Genomic DNA, 13,603 nt, shown 5'->3' on the forward strand with positions numbered 1-13,603 from the left:
TATGTTCAGGAGTGTGTGTGTGTGTGTGTGTGTGTGTGCGTGTGCGCGCGTGTGGTATGCTTTCTTCAATAGATAGGAATAGAAATGTATGATAACTATGAATTGCAATTAAAGAATAGAATGAAATGGTATAACCCTGACAAAGTAAGAATAATAATAAAATTAGTAAAAATTGATAAAAGCATAAGAAAATCAATTTTCTGATTTTTCTAGCAAGGAGGCAATCAGTATCACCTAAATATGAAACCTGGATTTTTTTTTAAGATTTTATTTATTTATTCATAAGAAATAGAGAGAGAGGCGGAGACACAGGCAGAGGGAGAAGTAGATTCCTTGCAAGGAGCCCAATGTGGGACTCCATCCCAGGACCCCGAGATCATGACCTGAGCCAAAGGCAGATGCTCCACCACTGAGCCACCCAGGTGCCCCAGAAACATGGATTTTTTTCTTTTTTAAAAGATATTAATTTCTTAATTTTTAAATGATTTTTCTGTTTTCTTAGCCTTAAAATGTTATGAAAACTAAAAATATTTCCTGTGACAAGTAAACATTTATCTGAAGTTTAGCACTTTCTCTGGTTTCACTTTAATTCATTTTTCTTTTGTTATAGTCACACAAAATTAAATATGATACTTTCTATTTAAAAACAATAGCTCAAAAGCAAAACAAAAACAAAAACAAATAGCTCATAAGGCATGATCCTAGTTCTAGAAAATAATTTTGTCTCTTTCCCTTGCTGCTTAGGAATATGAGTAGAGAGGTATCTGGAAGGAAAGCTCCCCAATGTTTACAATGGCCACTTCTGCATTTGGAAAGTGCCAGTAAGCTCCTGTAGATGATATTTTCATGGCAAATATGATTTTATAAATATGACAAGGAGGGGCTTAAATTAAAAGGAATATGATTATTGGGTGGGTGATATTGTCATCTCATTTATCCCGTCAAATGTTTATGTCTTAGAACCTCAGAAGCCCTTGAAGGTGTTATAGATACATCATCAGTCTTGAGGGGTGTACTTTACCTGCCTCTTGTCCTAGTGGGTTAGGGTATAGAATCAGTGCAGCCAAGATGATGGGTTAGGATCCTCAGATGAGCCATGTGCACCCCTGATCTGTGATCCCCATGTGCACCCCTAACTAGAACTGGGCCCCTTATACAGGCAAAGCACTGATCAAGGAGGTCTGCAAGTCCTGGAGTCCTGGTTGAATCCTATATCTTAGTTCATAGTTGCATCAGCCCTCGGCATGAAGGAATTAGGAGCATCACCAAAAAGGCAATGCAATCATTATGTGGAAGGACAAGCCCAAGAAGAAGAGGAATGTAACTATAAACTCTGAAAAACAGAAAGAAACAGGACAGGACATAGGACTCCTTCACACTCAATTCAAAAATCTCTTAAAAGTCGATCTTAGGAAAATGATGGTATTAAAAATCTTTCTGCTAGCAGGCACGTTTTTAGTTTTCATGACTTTTTTCATCCTTGGCCTACCAGATTTTCTCACTGAGCATTTTGTGGGGGACAGTCCCTTATCATATAGGCTTGTCCTGCATAATGCAGCATATTTAGCCTCCCTGGCCTTCACTCCATAAATAGTAGTGGTACCCCTCAGTCATCGAGACAACCAGAAAGATGCTCCCCTTATTTCCACCTTCATTCCCTACCCACCTCCACAGTGGGAACTAGGGCAATCCTAGTGAAGACACAGTGTGTCTTCTGGTTTCCATGAAGGCAAGAAGAACTTTTGCCTAGGTGGCTCAGTCAGTTAAGTGTCTGCCTTTGACTCAGGTCCTGATCCCAGAGTCCTGGGATCAAGTCCCACATCGGCCTCCCTGCTCAGTGGAGGGCATGCTTCTCTCTCTCCCTCTGCCTGCTGCTTCCCCTGCTGGTGCTCAGTCTCTCTCTCTCTCTTTCTCTCTCTGTCAAATAAATAAAATTTAAAAAAAGAAGAAGAAGAGATTTTGCTTGTTCAGTGTTGAATCTCTAGTGGGTAGTACATAGTAGATACTCAACAAACACATGTGAATGAATGAGCGATACTCAATATGGAATCTGCTGTGGAGAAATTAGCGTTTGAGGAAGATTAAAGTTTCTAAATATTTACATCAGCAATTCCACTCTCATTAAATTCCTGGTAGTTGGAGGATTTCGAGAGCTTATGAACAACTCCAGAAAAGCCAGGAGGCCATAGGCAGAAACTGACACTTGCTGACACCTTCAGCACGCAGGGTGGTGCACTCCTCGGCCCTCTGCATTTTGTCTTATGAGGTAGTAATCAGCAGCCTGCTTCCCAGAGGAGAAGGCATCTGTGTGCCCCATGTGGCACCATGGCAAGTGGCAGAGCTAGAATGTGAGCAGACTCCCCAGGCCATCCTCTTTTGGTTCCACTCGCGGTGACCATCCCGGTAGGGTTTGCTCATCACCACTCACCCTCCTTTCGGATGCTCTCGAGAAAACACGTCTTCAGAGATTTCACAACAAACTCCATTTATTTTTCCAGTGATGCCCAGACACATTCCATCTCTTCAGAGCCTTGGCTGCTTAAATATAGCCAACTTATCTCTCCCATTGCCTCGGCCAAGCCACAGGGGGTCAGAGGACAAGCATCTTGGCAAATGTCTTTGGCCATTTGCAACATGCATGTGTTCTTTAACACTCAACTGGTGTAACCCCAAGTGGCTTCTTGGGGATCTGAGGAAAGCGCATGTGGTAAATTGGTTAGGCATGAAGGAGGAGAAAGGGTGGGATAAAGCTAGAATTAAGTCCCCATCTCCACACCAGCCTCCCTCTGGCCCTCCTCCTTAAGTAGCTGTTCCAAGGGCTGGCTAGCTCTAAGCCCAGATGATGTGCCAGGAGCCACACTCAGGGCAGTGCGACCAATCACCTTGCTTCCTCTTCTCCAGGAAGATTGTTGCTCCATCCTTCTCAGGGTTCATGCAAGAAGGGAGGAAGGAAGGGGGAGAAGCCTTGCCAGGAAGTCTGGCAGCTTGAAGGCTGTGGTCCCTTCAGAGCAAGGACAAGTGGTTTGGGAGCAGCCCTCTGTCTCCCCAGCCCCATCACCTCTCCAGCTCCCCTTTTCAGCATATCCTTTGCGGCGAGGACTTCAAGCTCTCCTCCCGCGCAGTGACTCTGCCTTTTCTCTCCTCTCGTCCTCCTTCCTCCTTATTCCCTGTCCCCTGCTACTTCCCTTAGGTCTACCTGTAATTCCCGGTCCTTCCGTGGTTTCCTCCCTGCCAACCCCAGCTATACTGCTTTTCTTACTACCTCCACCTTCCAGTCCAGGTGGGGCTCTCTCTGTTTTGTCTTCCTGGATGTGGCACAGACATACTGTTTGATCACTGCTGTCCTTACGGGGGTCCTTCCTCCCTGCCTCCCAGTGAAGTTCACAGCGAGGATGCATGGGGCTGTCAGCACAAAAGCCTCCTGACGCTCACTCACCTCAACACGACCCCGTGCTTCTGTCCTCTTTGGGGCCATTCACAGCAATGACCCCTTTGTGTCTCCTATTATGGTCTTTTTTTTTTTTTGGAGTTCGATTTGCTAACATATAGCATAACACCCAGTGCTCATCCTGTCAAGTTCATTATGGTCTTGTAGAGCGTATAATAAGGCAAAGGTGAGCCTCTGGTTTAGGTATTTTCAACAACGTGCTACATTTTTATTTCTAAACTCATGCACTGCTTACAAACCAGCCTCTTTGGAGGTAGGCCGTGGCTCAGACCCCATGCAGGTTGCGTGGGAGGCAGGGATTTAGCTTCGAGAGGCCAAGACTCATGATGGAAAGGACTGGGGCATTTGCCACCACCTTTCATCTGGAGATAGACGGCGTAAATGATACTTAATTAAAGTCATAAATCTAGCTTTGGTTTCATTTTAGTTTTCCTGTTGCTAAATCTAATCTGGTTTCACTTGTTTGCCGAATGCTCCCACCACTCCGCCCAAGTTCTAAAACAATGGAGATTGTTCCCAGACCCTCTCCCAGCATGCCCCAGCTCCCTTCTTGTAGCTCCCCACACCTAGAGCCCCCACCAAGCAAGAATGCTGCCTGATAGACCCCCTCACCTGGGCTTCTCAGAGCCACCTGGGGGGCTCGTTCAAGTGCAGATTCCTTATCTGAGAAAGGGGCACAGGGCATTTAGACATGCAGCAGGTCCTCAACTCTCACACCTTGAGTAGCGTGCAGTAACCGTGTGCCACAAAGACAGATCGCCAAAGGTCCAGGTCATACTTCTCAACATAGGCCTCACATCGGCATCACGTAGAGAGCTTTTGAGGATCTCAGTGTGCCGGCTACACCCCAGACCGCATATGTCTCTGGAGGAGGAGGCCAGCTGTGTGTGGTAGAACCAGAATCTTTGCTCTAGGGGTTTAAAGAAAGGAACGCTCACCAAAGTTTGAAGGGGAAAGTGCTCTGGAAACATCATCCCCTGTCACCCAGTTGTTTTTCCACCCAACTAGATTGCAGCAGGGGCTCCAGTTCATCACGTATAGAAAAGGAGGCCAGGTCTGAGGCCTAAGGGTGACTGGGGGGAGCCGTGCCTGCCCTGGCTCCCAGGCACGTTACAGAATGTGGAGAACGCAGTCCATAGGGATAGAGGCCAGGGCCTGGGGTTGCTGCACCAGGAGAACCCAGCCCCAGGGCCCTTCAGGCTACGGGTAAGAACTGAGATCCAACGCCATCCCCTTAACCTCCACTTTTACCTGCACCCAACAACACCCCTTATTCCTGCAGAATGCCTCCACCCTGTCTCCAGAAGGCCTTCCATGTCCTGTGACTCTGAGCTGTACCTGAACCAGAGGCTCCAGGGACAGTGCCTGGTGGGATCTGTCCCAATTTCCATGCCCTCCCAGGAACAGCCCTGCCTCCCCACTCTCATCAGTGTCAGTTCTAGAAAATACACATCTGTGCAGGGAAAACATTATCAAGGTTTTGTTGAAAGGAAAGGGGGTAGCTCCAGGGCCTAAAGGACATGCCAGGCTAAGTCCTTGGAGAGGTCAAGTCCAGGAGAACTGTGTCCCTGCCAAGTGGAAGAACGGGGCTGCAGACTGCCCCAGGGGACACACGAAGTCCCACTTTTACACCATGGCTCAGATCCTGAAAGGAGGCATGTGTTTATACACGTTAAATCCAAACTTGAAACAGAAAGCCAGGCCCTGGGGAGAATGGAGGACCTGCTAGCCCCAGGCTCTGCCTGAGACTAGAGAGAAACCCTCAGGGTGGAGCCCACGGCCTATAGCAAAGGAGTCAATGATGCTCCTGTGGAACGAGCTCAGACCTGAGCATTAGGAGGCAGCATAATAATGCTCCCAGTTCCTGTGTCCCTCAGGAGGGGTGGGGGTACCCTCCCTTCTCTGGGCCTGTGAAGTGAAAATACCCTGCCTCTCTCCTCATCATGGGATCATTCAGGAAAACAAATTCAGTTTTGGGGGTCTTGTTTTTTGTTTAAGATGTATGTATGTATGTGTGTATGTATGTATTTGAGAATGAGCTACCATGAGTCGGGGGAAGGGGCAGAGGGAGAAGCAGGCTCCCCGCTGAGCAGGGAGCCCCACGAGGGGCTCCATCCCAGGACTCCAGGGTCATAACCTGAGCAGAAGGCAGATGCTTCCTGGCTGAACCACCCAGGCACCCCTCAAATGCAGTTCTTGACAAGAGAGTGCCTTATAGAGTATGAAACACGTACACAAAGGGTCAGATCAGTGCAGAATTTGCAGAGCTCATAGTGTGAGTGCAGGTATGTGAGCGTGTGCATGTGTGCACATACATGAGTGTGTATGCACGTATGTATGAGTTCATAGAGCGTGCATGTGTGTCTGGCTACTGCTCTCGGAAATACATCCTAACCCCGCACGGGCCAGAAGAGAGGTCAGGGTGCCCTTGGGTCAGGAGAGCACCTGGGCAGTGACAGGGCTGCAGCGTGTGGCCAGGGTCCTTATGGAGAACGACACACACAGAAAGCCAAGGGAGCCTGAGGCAGCCCTGAGGCCAGAGCAGAGCTCCTGCCCAGAACAGGGGCACGCAGTGCAGAGAAGCTGGAAACCGGTTCCCACATGAGTGGAGCCCTATAACCCCAAGGCAGATCCGTGGAGAATGCAAACACTGCTGCCCTCAGTGCTGCTCACCTTGTACCCCAGGTAGCCCCAGCCAGCATACAGACTGGACATGTCATCCTTACAGGGCCTGGGGACTTGCCTAAAGCAGCCACCTGCAGAGTCAAAAACGTCTTCCTAGAAATTTTTGTTTTAAAAACAAAAACATAGGGGTACCTGGTTGGCTCAGTCAGTTAAGCATTCAACCCTTGTTTTTAGGCTCAGGTTGTGATCTCAGGGTCATGAGATTGAGCCTCTCATCCTGCTCTGCACTCAGTGTTGAGTCTGTTTGGGATTCTCTCTTCTTCACCCTCTGCCCCTCCTCCTCTGCTCCTCCCTCACCCTTGCATGCTCACACACACATTCTCTCTCGCTCTCTCTCAAATCAATCAATCAAATCTTAAAACTAAAATTTAAAAAAATAGAACAAAAGCAAAACCATAAAACCATAATCACCCAGTTCCAGTAGCAAGCCACTCAGACATGGAGCATCCCAGAAGCTTTCTGAGCAGCTGCATGACCAAATCATGTTTTAAGGTAATTCATCCATCCCCAGTGGCAAGGTGGAGACAACCCAGGGAGCTGAAGTCAGGGAGACCAGCTAGGAGCTGACCTGGAGGAAGAGAATAGACTTATGCAGAAGAGGCCCTTGAAATGAAATTTGACGGCTTAGTGATTGCTAGTTTGGGGCTGTGGTGAGGCAGGGACTCGATATACAGCACATCAAAGAGTCATCCCACTGAAGGAATGTCAGCTGAGAAGGGTGTGGTGACTGCCTCAGAATGTGCTTCCAGACACAAGGGTATCCAAGATCTAAGGAGGAGATCCAAGCAGGTCTGGCCTCCTCTGCCTACTCCACTGCAGGCCCTGCTCAGATCCCCAGCTACAGGAACCAGCCCTGGCCCTGCAGGGGAACCCAGACAGATAGAACTCCCAACACGCTCACCACCAGCCGTCTTTAACCCTGACAGTCTGCAGATGGCCCAGGGGAGGCTGAGCTGCCTCCCGGCTCCCCTCCCGCCCAACCTGACCCCTGGCCCAATGAGTCAGGCTCCTCTCAGCCACATCAGACTCACTGGGCTGGAGCTGCCAAGAAAAACTCAGAGCCCCCATCAAGAAGCAGCACTCAGCCAACCCCTTACATGAGCCAGCTCTGAGAAAGGCACCTCTCACCTTAGCCCAGCTGCCGGCTGCTCCCTTCCTCTGTTCCCTGCCCCGTCTGTTGAGGGACCAGGCCTCTCCTGGCTTCGTGCCCTCCCTGGCCTCTCTGAGCAACCATTGGTGGGTCTGTTCTGCCCCTATTCCAGCATCTACTTGGCCCCAAACAGCTGATTTCTCCCTTTCAGCAGCTGTCCGGTCAGTTCAGAGATCAGCAGAGCCCTGGCCCAGGGACCCAGCCTGACTCAGCAAGGTCCTTTTGGAGTCATGTCTCTGCCTCTGATCTTCTTGTCACTGAGATCCTCTCTAGATGACAGAGAGTCTGGGGGCCTTGTTGGAAGAGCCAAATTGAAGGAGTCAAGAGGTCTGCTCCAGAGAAAGGAAGATCATGATCAATCTCTGAAATGCTCTCACATAGGAAAGAGGGTACCGTCTACTACACAGATATGATGGAAGGATCTAGAACCAGCACTGGGTAAAACTCCCAGGCACTGGATGTCAGCTCCATAGATTTAAGGGTTTCTAATACACAGAGATGTTCACAATGAGAGCAGCCTACTGCATGGGACTGAGGGATACCAACCAACTGTCAGAAGCACTATGAAGTGGATTCCTTCATTGTTTGAGAGAGGCAAAGAATATCCTTTTTGGTCATGAAGTTGTAGAAATATATGGAGATGGTTTTCCATAATTGTATCAATTGCAAAATCTTTAGCAAACTTAATTCAGCAAATGAATTAATCGGTTTTTTGGAAAACTGGCTAATCACCTTTTCTTCTGTAGAGCTGCTGCGACCTCCATAACTCAGCTAGATAGATGATGACATAAATGAGCCCATTCTAGACTCAGCCCTGGATGACAAGTTCACTGGCACACTTATATAGCCAACCCCCCACCCGCCACAGGAGGGAGAGCCTTAACTCTGCAGTAATTCACACCAACAATTCAAGAAACCCCTCCCACCACAAGCCCCTGCTCTCCCTTGACATCAAGAATGTGCTAGAGAGGACACAGCCTCTCCCCATTGAGCATGGGCATGCTTTGGCATTGCTACCAGGGACAGATAGTCTTTTAGACAACAGAGCCAGGACAAGAATTTAAAAGTTAGGACAATAGAGTCAGGGCCATGGCTTCCAAATGTTGAAGAAGAATTGGGGTCCAAATACAGGAACTGAGAATGCTTCCCAGTCTGGCTTCTGACCCCCTACTCTCATCACTTTATTGTGTTCTGACCCCCTCCATCATTCTAGCAGGGTCTCCAACTGGGATTTCCCGACATAAACCATGTATGTATTTTCCTAGGCATTTCCTCAGCCTAGAGTGTTCTCCTCCCTCTTTCTCAGCCAAGCACCCAACATGAAAGCCTAAGCCCTAGTCTCTTGGCACCTGCCCGCCCGGGAGCTGCCCTATGCTCCTACAGCTGGCCCCACTTCCCCTCTGCCGTCTCCTTCCCTCCTTACTGAAAGTCTGTTCACTCCCCAGTCCCTACCCTCCGGTGCCCAAGCCGGAGTGTGAGCATGCTGTGTGGCCAGTGCTGATGCTTGGGGAGTTGGGGGGCATCTGAGGGCACACAGTAGGTACTCAACAAAGAGCATTCTTACAAAAAGGATGAGGCATCCAAGAGCACACAGGAGGTACTCAACAAAGAGCATTCTTACAAAGAGGACGGAGGAGTTAGTGTTTGGGGAGCCTCCTAGTGGGAGCATTCAAGACCTGGCTTTTTGAAGAGAGATGAGGTCAGCCCAATCCAACAGCCCTTCCCATCCCTATTTCGGAGGGAGAAGAGAAGGTGCAGGCAGCCAAGGAGAGCGTCGACACGCCAAGCAGATAATTATGTGTTCTTGGAAGCTGGTTTAATGTACTGGCTCAGCGCTGATCTGGGAATGGGCTCTGAGGCCTGCCGCCTTCAGACGGGACGTGGCTCAGGCAAGGATTTCACCGTCCAGTTTTAACAAGTGGCCAACGCCTTATGGAAACTTTTGAAAGGCGTTCTGTTTCAGGACAGCCAGCTTGTGCTTCATCTGGTTGCTCTGGCCATCTTTCCTTCAGTTTAGGAGCACAAGAAGGAAGGAAACTAGAAATCACTGAGCGCCTACTACGTGCCAAGAACCAAGTCAGCAATCTCACTGCCCTCAAGAGTCCCATGTTGCCCTTTGAAGAGGAAGACACAGAGGCTCATGGAGCCCCTGGCGGCAGAGAAGGAGTGAAGCTGGCATCTCAGCTCCTGAGCCTGTGCTCTTTCCAGACACAACGACCTTCTCTTTACAAGGCCATTCTTGCCGCATGTCTCAATCCTTCCCCAAAGCCAAAATTCCCCCAGTTAAACAGGGTAAACATTCCCATGGCAAAGAAACGCCGTGTTCCCCAGAGGAGATGCAATCACATTGTTCCTGCTGAAGCTATGTGTGCTAATGAAATAGAACTGGGTTGAGGGCCTGGACCCAGGCTCCGGGGCAGCCACCCTCCCTGGCATCCCCCGGCCATGCCCTACAAGGCAGTTGGAAGAACAGAAGGGTGGGGAGCTCAGGCCGGAGAGCCGGGTCTAATCTTGACTTTGCAGCAAGTCGCTGGTTTCCCTGGGTCTCTGCTTCCTGTTGCTATCATGAGGCAGCAAGCTTGCTTTGGAAAGTACAGAGCGTTAAATCCATGTGAGAAATAACTCTCTCGTTTTACTTTCCTGGGCATTGATTTCTTTCTCTGTCCGTAATTGCAAATGTTGTCTGCATACAGGAGGGACTCAGAGGTAGAGAAGAAAGTGCCTTTTAGGAGATGTCTCTGGAGAGTAACTCCCCTTGTACAATCATTTATTCTTTCCGGAATCATTAAACACATACTCAGGGCTTGTTATGTGCCAGGCTCTCTGCTGGGCAATGCAAATACAGAAATCAACAGGGTCAAGCCCCTGTTCTTAAAAGAATCGTATATAAATTTTGTCATCATAAAGAATAAATGTGTGTATGTGTATGTGTTTGAAGTCTTATGTTTATAAAATAATCCTGAATATACCCATTCTCAAATCCTGTATACTTGAGCCCCATCACTATATATATATATATATCTCCTTGACTATATGATATACATTGTTCTCATATTTTAACATCTTTCAAGTCAGTCTGCATCTTACCATTTTGATTGGCAGCGTTTTCTTCTTGGTGATACACTAAACAATGATCATCGTACAGATCTTAGACTTAAGGAAATGCACTCGAGGGGGGGGGAGTTACTTTTCAACTGGACTTTTAAAGGAAATTCACAGCCACCAAGGTCACCACAAAAATCTTTCCAAGACATTTCTAGTTCATCCAGATGTGTGGTGTCACACAGCTCATGTGTCTAGAGACCTGATTGCCCCTCACTTTCCAGCAGGATGGCTTAGACACCATCTCAAAGCACGGGACCAGGATGCTGCATCAACCCTTGGCCACCAGAGGGAGAGAGTGCACTGGTTCTCAGGCTTGCTGCCTTTCCCTCTCCTAAACCTTTCCAGCAAGAACCCCTCCAGGGTGGGCTGAACATCACTGCAGACTCTCTACCTGCAGAGTCAAAGTCCAGGAGAGGGCCCTCTCCCAGTGCAGTGGCGGTGAGAAAGAGGCGTTGGATCTGAATGATGTCTGCAAACCCACACTAAAAATCAGCTGTGGTTTAAATGAGCAGCTTCTGGGGATGAGGACAACTATTATACATGGTGGAGTTCTGCCTGAAAAATGCAGGGCTGGCGGGTGGCCCCCCTGCCCTCCTGAAACCGGTCAAGACTTATGAGACCATAGTGATGCATAAAGTTCTGCAAGGAAGTTTTCCCACTCTAGCAATTACCTGTAGCTTTCTCATTTCTTCCTTCCTCCCTTCCTTCCCTCGCTTCACTACTTATTTATTGAACATCTGCTATGTGCCAGGGTCTGTGCTAGGAACTAGGGATACAACAATAAACAGAACAGAGGAGAAGATTACTGTCCTCATGCATCTTGAGTTCTGGTGGGAAGATAGTATACAAATAAATCAGTCATTGCATGGTACAAAAAAAAAGAAAAAACAAGACATGCTGTAAGGAAAGGTACTGGGTGCCATAAGAGTGTGCGACAAGAGAATGTGGTCCAAGCAGGCTTCTCTGATGAGTGATAATGGAGACAATGCCTGAGGGAAGGAGTTCCCAGGTGAAGAGCAAGTAAGAGTCCTTGGGGCAGATGGACCAGCATTTGCAGAGGCCCTGAGGTGGAAAGTACTCAACACCGAGGCACTGAAAGGAGGTGGGGGTGGAGCTCAGAGACGAGAGGTAAGAGAAACCCAGGGTGGCCTGAAGCATCACAGGACCATGGAGGTGCAGAGCCTCATGTGCATGTTTAAGGCCTATTTTTCCATTGGTAGCGACAGGATTGAAGCAGGGAATAGACATGAGTGGAGTGGAGTACTGATAGGACAGTACTGATGGCCGTAGGGAATATGGCATGGAAGAGAAATTTGAGAAGTGGGGTGTCCAGTTGGGAGTTATTGGAGCAGAGGCAAGAGATGATGGCAGCCAAATGGTGACAGTGGGCATTCAGGTGTATTTTAGAGGTAAGATTACTAGATTGGGGGAGAGAGAGAACAGCGTATTCTAAGGGGTAGCTTGGAATGCCCTCCTGGGACAAGCACCTTTCAGGGAGGACAGCATCTGAGAAGGGAACATTATGAGCTATTTCAGTGCATGAACTTTATGTTATTTCTGGAACATCCACGTGCAAATGTAAAGCATACAATTAAGTCTGTGAATCCAATGCTCAAAACTAGGCTGAAAATACCTGATTTGGGAGTCATAGGTATACAGATGGGGGATAAAGCCATGGATAAAGCTGATGTCAGCTGGGTAAGAGCATCAATGAAGACAATGAAGAGAAAATGGTCCATAACAGAGCTCAGCAGAATGCTTATATTTCCAGGAGGAGCCAGCCAAGGACAGTGTGAAGGAGCTTCCAGAGACAGGATCAATGTAAATTGCCAAAAAGACGAGAGTATGTAAAGGAGGGATGGTCAACTGTGTGGATGCTCTGAGCAGTCTAATGAGATGAAGACCAAAGCATGTTTTGGATTTGCCAACATGGAGGTCTTATAGCAAGGCCAGCAGCAGCAGAAACTAGCCTGGGCTGGCCAAAGGCAGAAAGGCAATGCCAAGAGTCCACCCAAGAGGATGGCAAGCATAATCCTAGAATGATGGCAGGCTACCCAGTTAGGCAGTTTTTCTCAGGCAATGTTCAGCTGCTTGATGAAAACCTGGAAGAGATGGATGGTTGGGTTTAGCCTGGCCAGGATTTCACCACACAAGCATGAGAGAGAGAGTGGGTAGGGCAGAGCAAGCACATTGAGAGAGGTGAGATGGTGGTCTGTGAAGTCTAGGTTGGTTAAGGAGGTCAGGAGAGAACACGGGGTCAGTGGAGCTAAGGGACTGAAGGTCTCCATCATGTGAAAGTGCTGGGTCAGTGGGTGCACTTGAGCAGGTGAGCTGCAAGCCCAGAAGAAAGCCAGACTTTTGAGACTTCATAGTTTGTGTAATCTCAAGTCCATGTGGTGACCATGGAAATCAGTGGCTTAAAAGAAAAGGTGGAGAGCGTCCCTGGAGATGAGAAAGACAAGGGTCTGCGAGGTAAGAGAAGGAAATGATGAGTTAATGTCAGTGAGGTCATTGTCAATGTCCAGGCATTGAAGTTGCTGAAAATTATTGGAGTGGAGATGAAGGTGACCAGTAGGAGCTGAAGTCTTCACTGAATGAGTGGGTGACCAGAGAGTAGTACCATGGCAGTGAGCAGGAGCAGTGAGACAGTAGTGTAAGCCTCAAAGAAGAGGGCTTTCTGCACCAGCAAGGGGAGCAGGGGTCTGGAAGCAACAGTCAAAAACAAGAACTCCTTTCATGGGGAGTAGGAAATAGGCCAGGGAAAGGTCACTAATCGACTTCCTCCGCTTTGGAAGAGAGCCCGGCAATCCCTGGGCAGTGTCTGCAGAGGTGAGCATGAGGAAGGCTAGCACCCATGCCAGGGGTCTGCAAGCACCATCCTAAGATATGCTGTCTTGCAATTCAAGGGAGGCAGCATAGAACAATAGAGAACACTCTAGATCATACTGAGAGGGGACCGTGCAGGTCTGCTGGGTAGGAGCTGTTTCAAAGAAACAGTGAAGTAAATGAAGATCTAACTAAGCCCGAGGAGGCCACAGAAGGGAAGAAGGGCTAAGGTGGCCAGAGAGGAAGAAGTGAGCACTACCGGGTGGCCGCCATAGTGGAGCAGGATACTGAGGCCTGCAGGCAGGGGATGCTCCAGAAGCTAGTCATGGTGGAACCGCTAGTCCTGGTAGCCCGGCATGGAGGGACCACCAGCCTGGTGCACACAGCTT

At 48.7% G+C, this 13,603-nt stretch overlaps 1 protein-coding gene across 2 annotated transcripts in view; it reads left to right on the forward strand.

Moving 5' to 3' along the window:
- LOC140635212 (urea transporter 2-like) overlaps positions 1-13,603 on the forward strand; it is a 470,205-nt gene that overhangs the window by 427,520 nt on the left and 29,082 nt on the right. The gene's annotated exons all lie outside the window — the stretch shown is intronic.

This window comes from Canis lupus, chromosome 6, assembly GCF_048164855.1.
Source record: "Canis lupus baileyi chromosome 6, mCanLup2.hap1, whole genome shotgun sequence".
In the NCBI taxonomy this organism is placed as follows: Eukaryota; Metazoa; Chordata; class Mammalia; order Carnivora; family Canidae; genus Canis; species Canis lupus.